This window comes from Alosa pseudoharengus, unplaced genomic scaffold, assembly GCF_046254945.1.
Source record: "Alosa pseudoharengus isolate Yale_2024_CS ecotype anadromous, Long Island Sound unplaced genomic scaffold, YU_APseudo_1.1 YU_APseudo_1.1_scf_24, whole genome shotgun sequence".
Lineage (NCBI taxonomy): Eukaryota > Metazoa > Chordata > Actinopteri > Clupeiformes > Clupeidae > Alosa > Alosa pseudoharengus.
The window spans coordinates 8,110,039-8,121,561 of NW_027468689.1; positions in this window are offsets into that span (position 1 = coordinate 8,110,039).

Consider the following 11,523-nt stretch of genomic DNA (forward strand, 5'->3'; position numbering starts at 1 on the left):
TGCTTAACCCTTAAGAACGTACCGTCACACTGGTGTGACGGCCGTTAACTATCCGTAAAAGCGTACCGTCACACTTTTGTGTTTGGAATGTTGCTACATAAGTATTCTAATTGCTGCTTAACAATGGGCTACCACTTGTTGGCTAACATGGGCTGACATTGTACATTCTCAAAGTCAAAGATGGTCTCTCGCAAATCACTTTGCCACTACCATTTTGTTATGTCCACATTTTGCAGATTTAGTTTATATTATGATTGTGTGGTCGGGCTATACATGACAAAATCCACGGAAGTGGCAAGTATTGGGAAGACGTTTACTTACAGGAGGCTACAAATGTTGCTAGCTTCACTGCCATTTATTGCCATATTTCTCAATGTCAGTCATTACACCAAGCACAATAAAACACGCAAAAGTGTTTTTTTTTTTTAATTAAATGATGATGTTATTCAGTGTTTAGTCAAATCTCATGCCCACTGAAAAGATGAAAATCAAAATGACCGCGAAATGTACGGAATGCTGGAAACAAACATCGTTCATTCACGAGCTATGTAGCTTTGAGTAACGCACGGCTCAGGAAAAATAGTTTGCTACATTCATAACATTTAAACTCGCACAAGAAATGCGCATACATCTTTATCTTGTCCCATTATAATCACAGCTTTATTTGCGCAATAGCAGTGCATCCATCAAGTCCGTCAATGCAAAACATTACAGCGACCGGCATCTCGAAGTATATTCATTCACAAAACAATCGTAGTATATTTACAGACGCTATAATATCATAGATAATATTAAATTAGGTATGGCACATTTGAAAAGGCGTCAGCTTACTGATGAAGAGATCAGGGTGATTTTTACATCAAATGATGACTCTGACATTGAACCTGCACCTGTGGAAAGTGACTCCTCTGACGAGGAGTTGCCGGACAATTTGGCAGCTCTGGAGGAAGAGGCGCCGGAGGACACCGGGGATGTCAACTGGAGGGAAGGAAACTTTCGTCCGAAAAGTGTCAACTTTGCCAGGTCTTTATCAGGGGTTAGGAAGCAACCTGACAATCCGACGGAGGTGGAGTGTTTTAAAATGTTTATCTCTCCCTTCACTGTGGCTACTATTGTGGCAGAGACCAACAGCTATGCCCAGACACTGAGGGAGAAGTTAAACTGTGTTGGAAAGCTGGCAAAGTGGGTGGACACCACAATAGCTGAATTGTATCTCTTTTTGGCCGTCTTAGTTCTCATGGGTCTAGTTAAAAAGAACAACATCAGAGATTACTGGACCACAAATCCCCTGCTATCCACACCATTCTTTGCCACTGTGTTCTCTCAGGACCGCTACCTCTTGCTACTTAGAGCTCTGCATTTCACCGGCATGACCTCAACTGACCCCCTCCAAAAAATTCGATCTGTTTTGACCCCAATTATCACATCTTTCAGCCAGATTTTTTATCCCCACCAAGACCTATGTATTGACGAGTCGATGATGAAGTGGAAAGGGCGACTATCCTTCAAACAGTACATTCCATCAAAACGACATCGATTTGGCATCAAACTGTTTGTGTTGTGTGACGTAAAGACAGGATATGTTCAGAACATGATAATTTACACAGGGAAATCGACAGATATTACCATATCTGAGGGTGTAGGGATTTCTGGGTCAGTTGTTCTCACATTGCTGGAGCCTTTTCTGGATAAAGGTCACATTCTATATGTGGATAATTGGTACACCAGCCCTGCCCTTTTTAATCATCTTTTGCAGCATACAACTGGTGCCTGTGGTACTGTTAGAGCCAACAGGAAAGGCATGCCACATTTCCCTAAAAAAATATCTAAAGGTGATGCTGCATTTTTCAATAATGGACAACTGCTGGCTGTGAAATGGCATGATAGGCGTGATGTGCATGTTTTGTCCACTGTGCACTCCGGAGACATGGTACCAACGGGCAAAGTGGACTATGCCACAGGTCAAGGAGTGGTGAAGCCAGTCTGTGTGGTGGAATATAACAAGAAAATGGGATCTGTGGATAATTTAGATAAACGAAACACCTTTGTTGACTGTGCTCGAAAGTCCTTCAAGTGGTACAAGAAGCTATTTTTTTATGTGCTGGATGTGGCTGTTTTCAATAGCTATGTGCTCCACCATGAATTGACCAGACAGGAGATGACATATGCTCGGTTTAGAGAGAACTTGGCACGTCAGCTGCTGGAGGAATTCCACACTGCGAGGAGGCCTTCAAGTGGTGGCCGTCCAACACTTGACAACCCAGTCCGTCTCACTGCTCGCCACTTCCCATCACTGGTGACACAGACATCTCAGCAGGGTATTCGCACAAGGAGGCGTTGCAGGGTCTGCCAGACAACAACCAGGCGTCAACAGCTGCGGAAGGCCACCAAGCACATGTGTGTCCCCTGTGATGTACCACTGTGTGTGACTCCCTGCTTTGAGGAATACCACACCCTCAAACATTTCTGAGTGTCCAGTCATGTCAGAAAAAGACAAAAAACATACAAACAGTAGTTAATATTTCAATAATCTATAGTTCTAAACAGACAAATGACAACTTTTTGATCCTGTTCCTGTGTGTGTGTCTGTCTGTGAGTGTGTGTGTGTGTGTCTGTGTGTTCATGCCTACATGAGGCACACGTGTTTGCCTCATGGGCCTTCCAATAAATGGCTTCAAAGTTCTTGAATTAATCTGACCGTTTTAGACATTAATTTTTGTCATTTACCTTGTTTCCAAAAATCTGATAAAAAAGATCCTTTATCAGATATTGAAACCCCTAGGTTCAGAAAGTAAAATTCTCATATTGTGTGCATTGTGTTCATTCAAAACAGCTAATTTCCTTTCATGCCTCGTCTGCCTGGTTTAAGATTTGTGCTAACAGAATTAGGTTTATTGAATGGATGGAATATGATAGCCTATGACGTTCACTTTCTTTAGTGTGTCTTCCACTTCTAAAAGTATATTATCCTGACTGGCTACTCACAGAGTTCACTACCATCGACTAACTATCTTGCCCTCTTCCCCTCAAACACAACAAAGACCAGTATGCTAACATTATATGATAATGACATCTGTAGGCTACAACATCGATTGCTGTAAATGACAACGCTATAACTTATGAACTGATTTCTAGATTTGATACATAAATTATAAGGGCACTTACTTAAAAAATCCATGTGAAGGAAGGAAACGGACGACAACAAAAACTTCCTTGGAGTTAAACATCCGTCTGAGGTAAGAGATATTCGCGTGTCTTGTTATCCTCGTGACAATTGTAGCACGTTGTCAGCGCGACTTCATTTGCGTAATCAGGTGCATGCATGCAACACATGTGATCACATGATGAAAGCATGTGTGTGTGTGTGGTACTTTGCAATGTTCACGTGAAATAAAACAGATCAGGCCATGCTAACACTGCATAGATTGTAGGCCACCTAATAATGACTATAGAATGTCAGTGTAGAACGCTAGTGACGCAGCCTAAAAAACTCACCCAGTGGAGTACGTTGGTTTAAATAAAACCTACGTTCTTAAGGGTTAAGCTTGCACCTGGAAGAGTTCTAAGCCACCTGGCAGAGCTATAATGGGCTGGGCTGGGCTGTCTGTGTATATGAAGGTGTGTGCATGTAACTTTTGACCAGTATGTCCGATTTTCATGAATGAGGTACCGTTGGAATCCTTGAATGAAGCCCAGTTCAATGCCTTGCCAGCACTACGCGCTGTCTCATCTTTTTTTTAAAGCCAAACCATGTTGATACAGGTCATTAAAAAAAATATATATATATTTTCCAAATCCATTCAGCCCAGTTCAATGCCTTGCCAGCACTAAGTGTAAAGGTCATGTAAAAAAACGTCCCTATCTGCCCAGCACACAGGTCCTTCCTCCGCTTCGCCTTCCAAGGCAGGGTGTTCCAGTTTCTGGTCCGGGGCCTAAAGATCCTACCGTACCTGGACGACTGGCTAATTTGTGCCCCATCTCAGGTGCAGGTGGTGCACGATACCAACACAGTTCTGACCCATATCCAGGCCCTGGGTTTCACGGTCAACTGGAAAAAAAGCAACTTGCAGCCCCGCCAGCAGGCGGACTTCCTTGGTGTCCTCCTCGACTCAGTCAGCATGACGGCGTCTCTCACTCCACGGAGGGCAGACAGCTTGACCGAGGCTCTGACAGGCTTTCGGCTTGGCAGGCTGGTCACCGCCCACAAAGTCCAGAGGCTGTTGGGCTTACTGGCCGCGGCAGCTGTGGTACTGCCATTGGGCCTGCTGAAGGCATGCCCCCTGCAGTGTTGGTTCAATGCCTTTCAGCTCCACCCGAGGGACGACAGGCATGTGAAGTTGCGGGTGTCTCCTGCTTGCGTCCGAGCCCTGCGTCCTTGGAGGGACAGGAGGTTCTTGCTCCAGGGTGTTCCACTGGGGGGCCTTCCTCACAAGAGGCAATTCATCTCGACAGACGCTTCTGACAGGCTGGGGAGCTGTCTGGGAAGGGCTGTCAGCGAGGGGCGTGTGGCCGCCCTCCTGGACGTCAGAGCGCATCAACGTCCTCGAGCTGAACGCTATCCATCTCGCCCTGCAGAGGTTCCTGCCAGGGTTGCGAAGCCAACATGTTCTGGTGAGGTCAGACAGCACCTCGGCGGTGTATCATGTCAATCACCAAGGCGGCACGAGGTCCCGGCGGTGCCTCCAGGTGGCGGAAGAGTTGCTGTCATGGGCATGGCCGCGTCTGGCTTCAGTGAGGGCAGCACACGTTCCAAGCATGGAGAACAGGGCGGCCGACATTCTCTCCAGGACCGGGCCACTCCCGGGGGAATGGAGATTGAACCCAGAGGTGGTCAGCCAGGTCTGGGCTCAGTTTGGTACTGCACAAGTGGACCTGTTTGCGTCGGCGGAGACGACTCACTGCCCAGAGTGGTACTCTCTCGTGGGACAGGGAGGCAGTTTGGGCCTGGATGCTCTGTCACAAGACTGGCCGACAGGCTTGTTGTACGCTTTTCCTCCATCCCCTCTTGTACCTCAGGTCCTGCGGAGGATCAGGGAGGGCCAACACACAGTTCTGGCCTTGGTTCCCAGACCTTCTCCGGCTCCTGCAGGGTAAGCCATGGCAGTTACCCTGCTGGGCGGATCTTCTGTCCCAAGCAGCTAGCTGAGTTTGTGCAGGAGACTCTGAACAACGCCAGGGCTCCTTCTACTAGAGCTTGCTATGCACTCAGGTGGAGGATCTTTTCGGATTGGTGTGCCAGCTTGGGTCTTGAGCCAGCGGTTTGCCCTGTGCCTCAAGTTTTGCGCTTCTTGCAGTCCTATTTGGATCAAGGCAAGGCTGTCAGTACTGTGAAGGTTTATGCCTCGGCCATTTAATCCTTTCACCAGGGTGCGGATAACAGGCCCTTGGGTAGGCATCCACTGATTGGTCAGTTTTTAAAAGGGGCCCGCCAGGTTGCGTCCAGTTCGCACTTTGCGGGCACCAAACTGGGATTTGCCCACTGTTTTAATGTCTCTTACTGAAGGCCCGTATGAGCCCATTTTAGACGTAGATCTGCGATCGTTGTCTCTGAAAACTTGCTTTCTCCTGGCTCTTTGTTCGGCCAGGCGCGTCGGGGAGCTGTGCGCCCTCTCCGTCAGCGAAGACTGCCTGAGGTGGCAGGCAGGGGGCACTGGCGTGTCACTTTGGCCTAATCCAGCCTTCCTGCCTAAGGTTCTAAATCAGCAGTCTATCAACCAGGTTCTGGTGCTGACCCAATTCCAGCCGTCTGCTGCCTCACAGGCAGAGTGCGACAAGTTGCTCACTCTGTGCCCAGTCAGGGCTTTGAGAGCTTATCTGGCCCGTACACAGTCGTTGAGGAGGGAACACACTCAACTTTTTGTCTGTTATGGAGCGGCGAAGCAGGGGCTGCCGCTTTCCAAACAGCGGCTGTCACATTGGCTGGTTGAGGTTATTTCCCATGCCTACCGGGCTCTGGGAATGCCAGTCCCTTCGGGTACAAGGGCTCACTCCACCAGGAGTATGGCTACGTCTTGGGCTGCCCTTAAGGGGGTACCAGCAAGCGATATCTGTGCAGCGGCTTCATGGGCAACGCCTTGCACTTTTACCAGGTTTTATAGGGTGGACGTCACTCGCTCAGCTCCGGTTGGCGACGCTGCCCTCATGTCCGTGACCGAGCGAGGTTTTAATGGTTAGCTTAGAGCTCCTCGCGACTTTTTTGGTACGTGTCATCCCTTTTTTAGACCGTAGTGACGGTCAGAGTGAGGTCGAAACAGATCGTAAGTTACGCATGTAACTATGGATCTGTGAGACCGAGGGATGACCGTCACTATCCTTGTCGCTCGGACCATCCTGAGGCGCTCAAGGTAGGAGACTGAACCGGGAGCAATCTCCGCTATTTACAAGCTCGAGTCGTTCTGCTTCCGGAGGTCATGGGCATGACTTTGTTGACATATGGTCTCGGTGATAGGCAGAACGAAGGTGATCATTCCTTTTTTAGACCGTAGTGACGGTCATCCCTCGGTCTCACAGATCCATAGTTACATGCGTAACTTACGATTTCCAGAGCGTGTTACAACACACTCAGCAATAAGACTCCTACGGACTTTCCCCTCAAGGTGGCGGCAAAGATGGCAACATTTCTGTAAAGGTACTGGCTTGATGAAATTCATTCTGGACTCTCTATTCGACCACATAAAGACCTCGGGATACTTCGGTTTGGCTTTAGGGACCCTCTACTCACTACCACGTAAGTGTTATGTTGTTTGGAACTGTAGAAGAGGTACAAAAATAGCGTTTTGTAGCGGCACAATTGAAATGGCCCGCTCACTTCCAGGCTACGAGTTGTGACTGAAAACGGTACAATCGAACTTTTTCAAAACACATCCGAATGACATAATTTCAACTCAACGTATGTACCCCCAATCATCCGGAAATCGATCTAAAGTGCATTTTACTCCGGATAATTCCTTTAAGAAGCGATAATAGGATATTTGACCGGCATATCATCAAAATGTCCGGAAAACAAAACCTCTGCCGGTCACTTTGACCGGCAACATTTTTTTCTAGCGGAAACTCTGGTTGCTGCGTGAATCACGGTAAGCGCGAATGAAGTGGCCACTTCTTAATAGGAGTCACTGTATGGAAGTAGGCTAAGTAAAATAGATATGTTTAAAATAAGATAAAGTTAGGATATGCCTGCTTGACAACGGCAGAAATAACTGGCCTTTGGCCATAGCAACCATCCACTTAGAACGACTGGCCTTCATAGCAACCAAGGATCTTAGCTGTGATTCATGTAGCTACAGTAGGACTATGCATACAATGTGATGCAAAGTATAGAAAGGTGATGAAATATACAGAGACAGGTCAAGAAATATAGTGCAATGTAGACAGTAGTATACAGTTGATTTACAGAAGGTAGTTTAGAGTAATATGAATTAAATATAAATATGTGCAGTGTATTAGCAGTTATCTCATACAATAAGTAGAATAATGTATGTAGTAGTAACATTATAATAGTAGAAATAATAATATAGATATATGCAGTGTATTAACAGAATATAATAAAACAGAATAAATATGGATATTCAATATGACAAATATATAACAGATATGTACATAACATACAGCTATGTGCAGTGTGGACATTGTAGTGCAGAAACAACATTATAAGAGTAGTAAGAATAAGTCTATGTGCAGGATGAATAGTATAAAGATCAGTAGAATAACTATGTATAAATGTAATTACAGTAAGCCTATGTACATTTGTAAATAAATAGAAAACTATGGGTGAGAGGGATAAATTAATTTTATTTAATCGTAAAAGTAAATTGCATTCAATTAAATTGCTATTAAAAATCTTTCCAGTAGCTTTAATGTCACGCAAAAAGTACAACCAAAGCTGAGCTTGATCAACTAGAACGTCTAAAGAACCAGAACTTGAGTGTAGTTTTTTGCTGGGTCCCAGGCCATGTTGGTCTGAGGGGAAATGAGAAAGTGGACAGCGCTGCTAAGCAAGCCCTCAATGAAGAAGTCACAGAATGTCAAATCCCTGCCCCAGACCTTAAACCTATACTGAACTCTTACATCTCAGATAAGTGGCAATCTGAATGGGATTAATGTACCAACAACAAGCAAGGAATGTGAATTTTGGCACATTTTCATGATCCACTGGGTCGTTATGGGCCACACAAAACGGTTTTGCTAAAATTACTCCTATTGTGGTTATTAGAGACATGCGTTCATGAGTATCCAGCTACATTCAATGAGTTAAGTAAAATACATTCACACACAAAAAAAAACCCATCACTAATGTTGTGGACATTCCTTTATTCTGAGATGCATCAATAGGCTCTCAAAACAATCCCAAACAGACATAAGGTCTTTATAGAGCAAATCCATATAGATTATTTGTCAAATAAACCAGTAAAACAGAATTAGGGGATGGAATATATAACATTCCCACTCATAGCTCATATTTCTAAAATAAATTAGTGAAAAAGTATCCTGACAAACAAGCAGCATTTTAATGCCTTAGTCATATTTCATAATTTCACATTTTTCTCTATGTTACCTGATAGCCTCATTTGAGAGGTGCAAGACAGGTGACATTATTTATTTTTGCAGCCAATCACTGCTGTTGTTTTATTTTATTGATTTGATTTTAGTCATAGAAGCTAAATTCGAAGGCAGGCCACAGGTAAAAGCCAACGAACCGCATTCACCCCGCAAGGCAATAGCTGAATAGAGCTTTTGAGGTATTGCCACTGCTCCAACACTGAAAGGCACTGTTAGAATGCTTGGATCAAGCCAGGTTCAGCATAGCGTATGTCACTGTCTGCTCACATTGGTGACCGGACCAGGGCAAGCACACTTTCGCAGTTCCCGCCGGAAAAGCAGTCTAGTTATATTTCAAACACTTTGGGAGTTATGGGAGACAATACTATTATGTTGATACTAATTTATTTTATGACCACCTACACCTAGATAGTAATTTGGAGTGAACTCTTTGGAGTGAAATCTAAGAACGAGGCTATAGTTTTGAATATCCATGGGTCATTCCACGAAAACGTGCCATTTTGCATTCAAAATATCTAATTTTCAAAGTACTGTTTTTAAAATCTTGAAGCACCTATTTGGATGAAGTAGATTCTTACCTCTCAGAAAAACATGCGGTGCCATCTCAGGCTATCTTATTTATTTATTTATTTACTTTAACAAATAGTCAATGGAGGTATGTGTGCTATGTCAACCCTGTTACCAAAAAAAAACATATATTATTATAAAATAATGAGTGCTCTTGTAACTATTCATGAATATTATACAAATAATTATGTGTTACATAAATAATTCTGGAGTTGAACACATGAATTATTAGATTTTAGGATTGACAGTAACAGGGTTGACAGTAACAGGGTTGATGAAATATTGTTATCGGCAGCCATTACTAGCCATGTGGTGGACACCAGGACACCACATGGTGTGCATTCAAGAGAGGTTAAAATGCTGTTAAATATTTACATTTAAATTTTCAATCAAATTATTTTTTAATGCATGATTTTGTGGTAACAGGGTTGACAAAACTAGCTTGTCCCCTTCTGTCAGATGGAGCAAAACCGTAATAAAAGTCATTAAAAGAGAACAACACTTTTCTGGTCTTTTCACCATTAACTTCCTGTTGTAACTTTTGGCACAGTTCATTTTCATTAGAGAGGTTGATGGAATACCCCCCTGCATACACTTAGTAGAGGGGGGTGGGAATTGATATAGCGCCTCCGTGGCACGATTGAGAAGACGGTGCTCTTTAGGAATTGTTGCCAGTAGCATCTCCGGTTCGAGTCTGCCTCGATGCTTCGGCTGCCGTTGTGTCCGTCGTCGCGCGATCTCCCGTTTGGGGCAGCCGTGGCCTACTGGTTAGCACTTCGGACCTGTAACCGGAGGGTTGATTGAACAGCGGTGTATCAGTTTGCTTGGATCTTGTAAGTATAATCTGATTCTGTTTAAGTTATTATTTTGAGTTTTTGTGTGAATAACTCCATTTTGGAAAATGGCATTTCTGTACTTTTAAGTCGATGTATACGGTTTAGAAACTATGAAAACAATATTAATGAAGTGATAAGACCGTTGGAGTTTTCTCAACCATCTCTGCTATTCTAGCCATTAGCAGACGGACTAACTTTTTACTGTGTATGGTATGGCTAAGTAGCAGCTAGCACTAATGTCAGTTTAATTGTAATTTCGTCCATCAGTATCTATCAGTAGATTTCGTTAATTACATGTGTCATTTATTTAACTAGTGAACTACCTTGCGTGCGAATACAACATTTGCACCATTTATTTTCCATGCACTAAAACCGTTATCCCCAGAAAATGCATGGCTTTTTATTTGCTAGGAGCACATGGCAGGCGTTGTTTGATTTGTTTGTCTACATGTTCAAATGAGTGCTTGATCATTTATTAATTTCCATTTTTTTACATTTTTTCTTTTAGTTTGAAAAATGCCTCAGAGGACCAAAACTGGTAAGTGTCTCATCATGATGTAATGTGATGTGAAAGCAAGTATATTTGTATAGTGTTTTTCCTTTTCTGTTCTGTTCAGTCAATGTGTCACATTAATTAATTAATTAATATAAGGGGAAAAAAATAATAATTCCTGTATCTGTTTCTTATTTATTTCTGTTCCAGCTCGCCCAGTAATCTGGGTTATGGGCAGCAGCTACATTCGTCGTGGGGAAGAGAGGGCGCGAGAGACCATGGGGCCCAACCTGGGCCTGGACGCCCAGGTCCGTTGGTTTGGCTGGGGTGGACTTCGTTGGCGAGGACTCCGACCCTTTTTCAACCGTTCCCTTCGAGGAGGAGCAGCACCGGATGTCCTGCTCATCCACTGCGGCGGGAATGACATGGGGCGCCTCAAAAGCCTCCATCTCGTCGCAGGGATGCAGCAGGATCTGCGAGATCTTCACCGCCGTTTCCCGAGGATGACCATCGTCTTCTCGGCACTCACCCAGAGACGTCGGTGGAGATCAGCCAATCCGGTGAAAATTGACAAAGCCCGTAAGTGGGTGAACAATGCCATGGCCACCTTCGTTTCGGAGATGGAGGGAGTGTTTGTGCGTCACCCCCCAAATACAATTTAGTCATCCTGAACTGTTTCTCAGGGATAGTGTTCACTTCTCCCCTGGGGGTTGTGACATCTTCCTTGGGAACCTTGCGGGAGGGTTGAGAGGCGTCATCCAGCATGGGTGAGGCTGGATGACAATTCTCAACACAGTTCAGGATGCTAAATTTGATTTGGGGTTGTGCTGTTGGCCATTACATTGTTCATTGTCATTGCTCCTCCTCGCCCCTCCCTTCCTCCCTAGTCCCATCTAGGGATGTAACGGTATGAAAATTTAACCTCACGGTTATAGTGACCAAAATTATCACGGTTTTCGGTATTATCACGGTATTTTTAAAAGTGTGTTCAATATGTTCAGAAAGCACTGATAGGCCTACACAAGCTGAAATAGTTTCAAAAAGTGTCCCGTTCAGTTTTTCATGTTT